Source organism: Populus alba, chromosome 11 (genome assembly GCF_005239225.2).
Source record: "Populus alba chromosome 11, ASM523922v2, whole genome shotgun sequence".
Lineage (NCBI taxonomy): Eukaryota > Viridiplantae > Streptophyta > Magnoliopsida > Malpighiales > Salicaceae > Populus > Populus alba.
Window position 1 is genome coordinate 17183669 of NC_133294.1, and position 9392 is coordinate 17193060.

At 35.6% G+C, this 9392-nt stretch overlaps 1 long non-coding RNA gene and 2 pseudogenes across 1 annotated transcript; 1 reads left to right on the forward strand and 2 right to left on the reverse strand.

Annotated features, from left to right (window-relative positions):
- Nucleotides 1-1461: 1461 nt before the first annotated feature.
- On the reverse strand, nt 1462-5731 carry LOC118031470 (G-type lectin S-receptor-like serine/threonine-protein kinase At1g11330; annotated as a pseudogene).
- LOC140956130 (uncharacterized) lies at nt 1941-3676 on the forward strand. The gene is made up of 3 exons (XR_012171195.1): nt 1941-2200; nt 2900-2971; nt 3618-3676. It is a non-coding gene; the product is annotated as an uncharacterized lncRNA (long non-coding RNA).
- A 1153-nt stretch (nt 5732-6884) lies between the features above and the next one.
- Nucleotides 6885-8462, reverse strand: LOC140954270 (G-type lectin S-receptor-like serine/threonine-protein kinase At1g11330; annotated as a pseudogene).
- Between the last annotated feature and the right edge of the window lie 930 nt (nt 8463-9392).

A 9392-nucleotide genomic window follows, 5' to 3' on the forward strand; every position in this document is an offset into this window, starting at 1 on the left:
AACACTTGCCTGATTTAGAATTCATTTTTATAAATTGTTTCGATTTATTTTTTTATGAAGTTATCATAATCTCAAATAAATATCTTGACATTTGGTTTGTGCTCGATTTTACAAAACTCTATTTTTGTTGTGTATTATTAAGTAAAAAATAATTAAAAAATAAAGCTTTAATCTTAGTGGAGGTCATTAACTTGATTGTGAATTTGGCATGTTAACCTTGAAGTCAAGGTCAATCCAGTATCTAACCATTTCAGTAATAAAAAATAAAAGATTTCAAAATTAACCTATTGATTAGATTAAATTTAATAATAATATCAAATAATTTTATATAGTATACATTCATTTTTTTTTAAATTTAAGTTGTCCTTTCTAAATTATTAATGTTTTTTTTATTATTATAATTGAGATTTTTTATAAAAGCTAGTCCAACAAGACTTGGCTAACAAATAAAAAAAAATTTGCGTCAATATATAAAGAAAAGAAGGAAACAAAGAAAATAAATCTCTGTCCAAGACTGAAAACTAAAAAATATGACTGTTTGTCTGTTATAAGATATCTTCGGACCCTGGATTTCTTGTATAAAAAAAAATTATTGTTTGTAGAACTTAACTGTGGATTTTTAACTTTTATATGGTCTAATTGGAATTTTCATGGAATCCTTTATCGACCGTAGACCATCCAGTTGATAAAGAGTTAGGCAATTTCTAGGAAATAAGCTATTTCTACAACTCAAGTGTGGAACAGCAGTTGACAAGTCAAAAGACCTTGCTGTTTCATTATCAACAGGGAAACTTCGCCATAAAATGATTCCCTTGCAAGACTGGATTCCCATCGTCTCAAACCTGTGCAATGGAGTTTCTGACTCTATTTGAAACATTTGATGAGCAAAGAATCTCTTTATGACCATTCAAAACTACAAGATTTCCATCTTCAGATATCCTCACCGCACCCGAAGAATCAGCGATTGGGTTGTTTCTGTTGGGAACCCATTCTGGTTTCGTTGCAGAAACATTATTGTCCCATATTCCAACATTGCGATTTGTCAAATTAACAGGGCTGAAAAATCCCATTTCAAAGATATTGCCTGCGGAGACAGTTTCAGGATCTTTGATGGGTTGAGATGATGTTATCGTCTCTGTTGCAGCATCATAAACTGAAGAAAAGCAGGACGGAATGAGAATTAGGGCTCCTACAATTCTGCAGTTGCCAATCCCCATAACTTTTATCTACATCTGCTGAGCTTCCATCTTGGTTACAGGACATTACCGTTGCAGATTGCGTGGCAGTAACTTCTTCTTCTGTTGAGAAAGATTAACGTTTTTTTTTTTGGGTAAATGAAAACACATCATTTCTTAAAGGAGGAGGTACATAAGCCATCATTCCGAACATTTTTTGAAGAAACAGCATTAAGATGGAGAGGACGGCCATTCTGAGTTTTCCTCAGAGTAGTAGATATTTTCTTAAGTCATACCCAGCAATGTAATGTTGTATAAAATTTTACAATGATAAAATATATTAATATCTTATAGAAAAGTAAACTTGTTCTGAACTCTATCGGCCGTTAAGATCAGAAATCGTCACATTGTTAATGGAATTTATCTTTTGGTTCTGTGTAATGGACTCTGTATCCGAGTAACTCTGCCTTTCAACAAATGCTGGTTTCTTTGGAGGAGGAAGATCCACAATTTCACTATTTAGCATGGAAGTGATGGTAGACACTGCCGGTCTGTCTTTCGCCACTTCTTGCACACACAACAGACCAATCTGTATGCATCGGAATATCTCCACCTGAAAACATGGATCTGATATTGCAGGATCGACCACAGCTGTAATGTCACCTTCATTCCACAGTTTCCAAGCCTGAAAATATAAAAATCCATCCAAGTAAGAGTTTGCAAGTTTAATAGTATCAGAAATTGAAAGGAGCTTTGCAGATATATTGTGATGTTTTGTATTAAAAGGAATGAGAAAAGGCAACAAAGCCCTTGGTGGCTTAAAGAGAGGGTATAAATGATTGAGGGGTAGTGTGGTAATTGACCAATGGTTGATAAATATAAATAAGAAAAAAAAAAAAAAAAAAAGGATGATCTGATTTTGAGAGAAAGAGAGCTACGGGAGAGATAAGGGAAAGAGGAAGAAGAAGAAAAGAAAGGAGAGAAGGAGAGGAAGGAGAAGAGAAGTAGAGGAAATAAGTAAAAAGGTAAGATTTATAGTTTTAAGTGTATAATATGTTAAATTTCGGTTTGATTAATTTTGAGAGTTTTGAAGTTTGTATTTTGAGTTAATTGATGAATTAATTTGAAGGTTAGGAGTTGATTATTGTGGGTATTTAATGAATTAGTTGATTTTGAGAGATTAAATTGAAAAATAATGATTTTGAGTTATGATTTTGCTTAAATGGTGAAATTGTGTTAGAAATCAGGGGATAACAGTAGGTGATCTGTTGAAATTCTGGGTTTGAGGTTGAAGATGACGAAAATTCAGTTTAGTCCCTCAATTTACGGAAATTGCAGTTTAGTCCCCAAACTTTGGAAATTTTACAGATTGGTCCCTGGGACATAAATTGAGGTTCTGAACAGAACTGAGGATGATTTAAGGGCAAAATTCCAGTATAATTGATATTTTCAGTTTGGTCCTCCAAGTTGACAAATTACGATTTGACCCCTAATATTTTGATAAAATCACATTTTGGACCTTGGGGTATAATTCAAGATTCTGGACAAAGATAAGGGCGAATTATGGATAAATTTCAGTATGGTCATGTATTTACAATTCGGTCCTCAATTTTGGTAAAATTGTCGTTTTAGTCCCTAAACTCGGGAGATTAAGCCCAATTTATTTTATGCATTGGTATCTTTTGTTTGATTTGTTTTGAGTATATTTCATATATTTATTGTAGGTTTTCCTAACGATCCTTAATCGGTTTTTCGGGTCTTTCGTCCGACATTCCTTTAGTTCTATATTTTTCCGGGTGAGTGGAATAATCTTTAATATGCATATAATATAAATAAGTATGTATGTTGATTATACAATGAGTACAACTAGTAAATTTCTTGAATATTTATATATGTTTGCTTTATTTTCCGAGTACTAATTTATTATTGAATTTTCACTCGCAATCTGTTAAAGTAAATTCTATTTGATATGATATACGTTTCTTTGATGATTATGTGAATATTTGTTATGCCTTGATATGGGACTTGTCAGTACTCCATGCTAACGGAGAATAGTTAGCCTGTGTGCACATAGTATTCTGTTACCTAGCTGGTGAGAGAGGCATCAGCCTGTGGCGATTGATCATCCCACAGTGGTCACGACGGGTGTCATCTGGTCACCGACGGGTGTCATCTGGTCACCTTCGGGTGTCATCTGGTCACCTTCGGTGTCATCTGATCTCTGACATGTAATCCACTAACGTTATAATAATATGTTACGTTATGATAACTATATGTTACGTTATGATAATATGTTTAGTAATATATGTATATGTATATGTATATGTATATAAGATAAATCATCTTACAACTTATTAATATCCTGAATATCTAAAATGTATATTAAATTGTATTCCTCACTGAGTTGGTTGAACTCACCTCTCATTTTAAATATTATTTCAGGTTCTTAGTTTCTGGGCCTTTGTTCAGTGTTTCCGCTTCTTCAGTTCTGGTCGTAATGCTTGCTGTTCGCGAGGTTTTCCTTCAGTTTTGATTTGATGTCTTAGACGCTCCAACTGTTACCTTGTTTTAATTACATTGGATTTGACAATGTAATGAGTTATTATGAATTATTATTTTTGTTTTAATAACTATCTTTGTTTCATCAGTATTTGAATAATATAATATTTCTGAATATTATGAGTCGGCTGCGTATTTTTGAAACAAATTGTTCTTTTGATATGTCGTTCTGAGCTTAGCGTAGGTGAGTGTCTTTCGACACCGCTCCTACGTGCGTCACGGATCGGGAATTCGGGTCGTGACATATATCTCAGGCAGGGAGTGGACAGACATACAAATCCCTATAAGACTCAAGAATGCTCATTGTCATAAAAACTAGAGTTCCTTCTTCCGCTACGATCTCCAGCAACAACACTCCAAAGCTAAATACATCTGATTTCTCTGAAATCTTCTTCATTAAATATTCAGGGGACATATAGCCACTGCATGAGGATCACAGATTTCTGAGCTCAAAGTTGCAAAACGGTAAATAGGAGTTAAAATGAAAATGAATAAATATATACTTACTAGGTTCCAACGACCCTGGTATATTTACTTGATCTTCATTGCCACAAAAAAATCCTGGCCATTCAAAGTCTGAAATTTGGGATTCAGCTCGTGTCCAATAAGATGTACCTGCTTCAGATCTCTATGAATTATTCTTAGTCTAGAATCTCTGTGAGGTAAAGAGGACCTCGACAAATCCCGTTAATAATGTCGATCGAAGCGTCTTTCCCAATCTAGGTGTCCTTTCCTGAGTGAATCTAAGCAAATTGTATCCAGAAAAAATAATGAGAAAACAAGGGCAATGAAAAATGAGTCAAGAAAAGTATTAGCTAAATAAAAAGAGGGCAGTTGCTCTAACCAAAGAGAAATGCATCCAAGCTTTTATTCGGCAAGTACTCATAAACCAACATCATCTCTTCTCCTTCAACACAGCAACCAAGAAGACTCACAAGATTCCTGTGTTGGAGTTTTGAAATCACCACAACTTCATTCATGAGCTCTTCAAGCCCTTGACCAGATGTTCTAGAGAGTCTTTTCACAGCTATTTCCTGTCCATCTGGCAATTTTCCCTACAATGTCATATCAAACGGATAAATAACTATTTGCTCTAAATAACTGTAGAGAACCTTTAGTTCCAGAAGAATTACCCTGTATACTGCACCAAAGCCGCCCTGCCCAAGCTTCTTGGATATGTCAAAGTTGTTTGTAGCAGTTTCAAGAATTTTTAATTTGAAGAGTGGTTCAAGTTTAACTTCCTTGACGTTTTCGGGCAAGTTTCCATCAAAAACTGTTCCTTGTGCTTCTCTCGTTCTGAACGATAAGGTCTCCTCACTTATCAACTTCCTTTCTGAATTCAAGTGGGAGTGTCGTTATTATTTGTGAATGGTGTTTTCTTTAACTTGTTTAAAATTGTAAAGTTTAGAAGTCCAGTAAGCTAATAAGACGTAGCATATTGCCTCTATATGTGTAGCCATCCCACTTCCAAGAAAGAAACACACAGATGCACGATAGCCCATGGCTCCTACAATCACTGACATACTGATGATTACTTTCATGTTTCTCTTGTTATCTGCAACTAAAAAATTGTACCTAAGGTTATTTAGCGAAAAAGTAATGGAAATATGAAAAAACTTATCAATGTTTCCTCAATACAGATACAGAACTTTTTTGGTATGTACACTAGTTTTTGCACACCTGAAAAAACGAAACACTAGTGAATGAAAATTAAAAAATATTATAACATTACCAAAGTTCTGTATACGCCAGGCGAATGTTGAGATCTGTCCCTCCTTTCAGAGAACTTTTTGTATATTCAATCAAGTTTCCCTGTCCATTGCCATACAGATATAACCATTATAAAATGAAGAAGCGACACAGGAACAATTCCTCAAGCACTCATCTTTGCATTCTTGTTCGGAGGACGGATTTAACCAGTGCTCGGCAAAGGTTGGCACCTTCATCATCTCTAGCTTCCCAAATCCATCTTCTTTTCCATTCTGTATTCTAATCATTCTGCAAACAATGTCAACCCTAACACAGCCGCTTAGTCCAGAATTCTTTGTTCCATTATCTGGATTTTTTGCAAACAAACCCTTTTAAACCGGGGTTAATTGATTGTAGTTGTTTTCATTACTCAATGTCCTAAATTTTGCAATGGTTAATTTTTCAAATAATTTTAATCTTTCAAAAGGCTTATGGTTAGTTACTGAATTATTGTTTATGATTTTGTGATTTTTTTAGATATTTGTGATATCTATTTTTTCCTTAATTGATCTTATCCATCAAAATAAAGTATAAGGTCCGATGTGATCAAAAATTAAGAGCTAAAATAGCAAATAGAATCAAATTTATAAAAGCTTAAGGGATTCGTGAATGCATCTCACCCCTTGCCCCGCGTACATGAATATAATGAAAAATTCTTTATTATTTATGCTTATCATTTTTTATTTTGTATTGTTTCTCTGTTTGAAGTAGAATTTTTTTTAATAAAAATAATATACGAAGATCATATAAAATAAATATGGTAGGGCCGAACCTTTTTCATCATGCTTGTGGTGGATAAGCCCTTTCAACATATGATAAGGTCGACCTCTCAGCGTAAGAGGAAGCCATGTTTCTTCCAATTCCAAAGTACTCTTCAGATTTTTGAAGATCAATCTCAACATTTTAATAATCTTCAAAACATGACTATCAAATTAAATAGCAACATAAGATCATATTAATGCTTAGCATCCTAGAATTACAAAAATTAAGATGAATGAGGCGACCTCTGTTTCAATATTTTAAAATTCACAAAACTTCAAATACACCCTTACTATATTGATTCTCAACTAATTTCAAGACAAATCAATCTTTTCAAAACAACTAAAAGAGGTGGAAAATTTCGTAGAAAAGAGAGACAAGTGTGCAAGCTTATCAGAATCAATGGAACTATAGTGTAACACTCACAGATTTCTCAAGGTTTCACTCCCGGCCCCTGAAGCTTAAAGAAGTTTTCCAACATGAACTTGCAATTATCTGCCATCAACCACCTTGTGAGTGTCCACATTATTAATGGAATACTTGTTGATGACTTTGATGAAAGTTAATATCTCTTCATTCAAGTGGTGTCTCCTTTCGGCAAATGGCGGCTGCGTTTGGAGCTGGAAAGAATGAGAAATTTCACTATTCAGGAATTGAAACGACAGTAGAAGAGCTGTTGGTACTATCTTCTGGGAACTCTTGAACACACAAGAGGCCAACATGTATGCACTTTATATATTTCCGCCTGTGAACTCGGATCGGAATACTCACTGGATCTACTAGAGCTGAAATGTTGCCTTCATTCCATAATTTCCATGCCTGAAAAGCGAAGTGGTAATAGAAATAAGCATGTCGCAGTTTGAAATTTTTTGTCTGAAACGAAAAATTCCAAGCTTTACATATTGACTTATGATGCATTGGGGACGACATACAAATCCTAAGAGACTCAAGGCTTGCTCATTCCCATAGAAACTAGTATTTCTTCTCCCGCTTACAACCTCCAACAACAAAACTCCAAAGCTGAAGACATCTGATTTCTCCGAAAATCTACCCTCCATTGCATATTCAGGAGCCATATAGCCACTGCACAACACCATTAATGAAAACATGAAGAAAGATTTTTTGACCTTACATGGTTTTGAATAGGGTTACAGCTCAATGCATGTGATGCCAGTAAAGGGAGGAACTTGAATATAGATAACTTAAAGGCTCTTTACAAGGTTCCAACCACCCTTCTAGTATTGGCTTGATCTTCATATGCACCAAATATCCTAGCCATTCCAAAATCTGAGATTTTGGCTTAAGTTCTTGGTCCAACAAATGTTGCTTGCCCTTCAGAATCTCGATGAATAATTCTCAGTCTTGAATCCCTGTGAAGATAAAGGAGACCTCGACAAACTCCCTCGATGATGCTGAATCGTTTTTTCCAATCTAGAGATTCTTGCCTCAGTGGATCTATATATATTCAAGCAAGAAAACAAACGAAATCACTCAAGGTTAAAAAATGAATGATTGAAGAAGGTAGTCTGATTCACATGTAATGCAGTTAGCATATAGGAATGGCAGTATTTCGAACCAAAAAGAATTGCATCCAAACTGTTGTTTGGCATGTACTCGTAGACCAGCGTCTTCTCTTCTCCTTCAAACAACAGCAACCAAGGAGTCTCACGAGGTTTTCGATGTTGGCAGTTTAAGAGATCACAAACAACCTCATTCATAAATTCTGCTAGCCCTTGCCCGGATGCTCTTGACAGTCTTTTCACAGCTATGTCCTGTCCATCTGGCAATTTTCCCTAGACAATCACACCACTTTACATGTAGCTGTTCAATTTCATTAACCATAAACGCCACTAGAGAAACAGCATTACCTTGTACACGGGACCAAAACCACCCTGACCGAGCTTATTCGACGCATCAAAGTTGTCTGTTGCGGAAGTCAGCCTCTCTAAGCTGAAAAGAGGTAGTTCCTGGAGTTTAACTTGGTCCATGCTGTCTCCAGGCATGTTCCCATCCAAAAAAGTTTGATGTGTTTCGTTCTTATCAGAACGCAACTTCTCCCTCCTCTCCTTTCTCGCTGAGTTAGATTCAAGATGCAAGTCTTAGTTGAAATTGCATGTTTTTCAAATCGTTTAGTTTGATTTACAAGAATATTCTTATTACCTCTATGTTTAGACATGAAACCTCCATATCAGAAAAGCAACAGAAGCATGGCCAAGCTGATTGTTCCTATAAACAGCAGTAACAATGACAGTGAACTTTCTGTCTACTGTTTCCATCTGCAAGTCAGATCTCTTTGAATTAACTTAACAGCAGATGACTTTAAATCATTATAAGCTTGCTAGGAAATCAGGCAGATATTGATAAAGAGATTTACCTAATTCTGAATACTCCAAGCGGATGTAAAGATCAGCCCCATCTGTGGAAAACTCCTGTAGATCAATTAGATCTCCACTCCATGACATGCATCCAATACCAGAATAAATATGCATAAGCTTATGCCATGAACAGTTTTGTCAAGCACTTGTTTCGGCATTTCATTTTTCATCCGAAGGAGACCATTGTGCAAAGTCCGGCACCTTCATATTACCTAGCTTCAAAAGGCCATCATTTCTTTCCTGCAGCTTCACTCCATTATTTTAGTCTCTCACACTGCAATGATTTCCTCTGACACAACCACTAGTCCAGTTCCTTTATACCATTCGTCCTGGGTTTTTTGGCTGAAACCCTCTTAAAACAGTTGCAAATAGGTGATTTCCGTGAATTACAGTTTCCCTTGAAAGCCACATTTTCCGTACAATTCACATTCCGATTGTGGAATACTCCATAGAACAGTCCTATCCTCCATGCATCCTCCAACGTGTTTCCCTCCATTTGCCTTCTGAAGTCAACACAAAGCTCGACAAGGAGTGATTAGCGAAGTTGAAAGTTAGATAAATAATACTTCACCAATCATCTACTAGATTGAGCCCAAAACAGTTGCAAAATTCATATAAGGAACTCCAATAAAGACCTGACGGCTCCATGGACCACTCCGAAATTGGATAAATTATCCCTTACATATGAACATCTAGGTATGCCTAGATTATTTAGAACCCAGCAGTGAACACTGACAAAAAAATGGATTAATAGGCAACGGACTGCTTCCGTTGC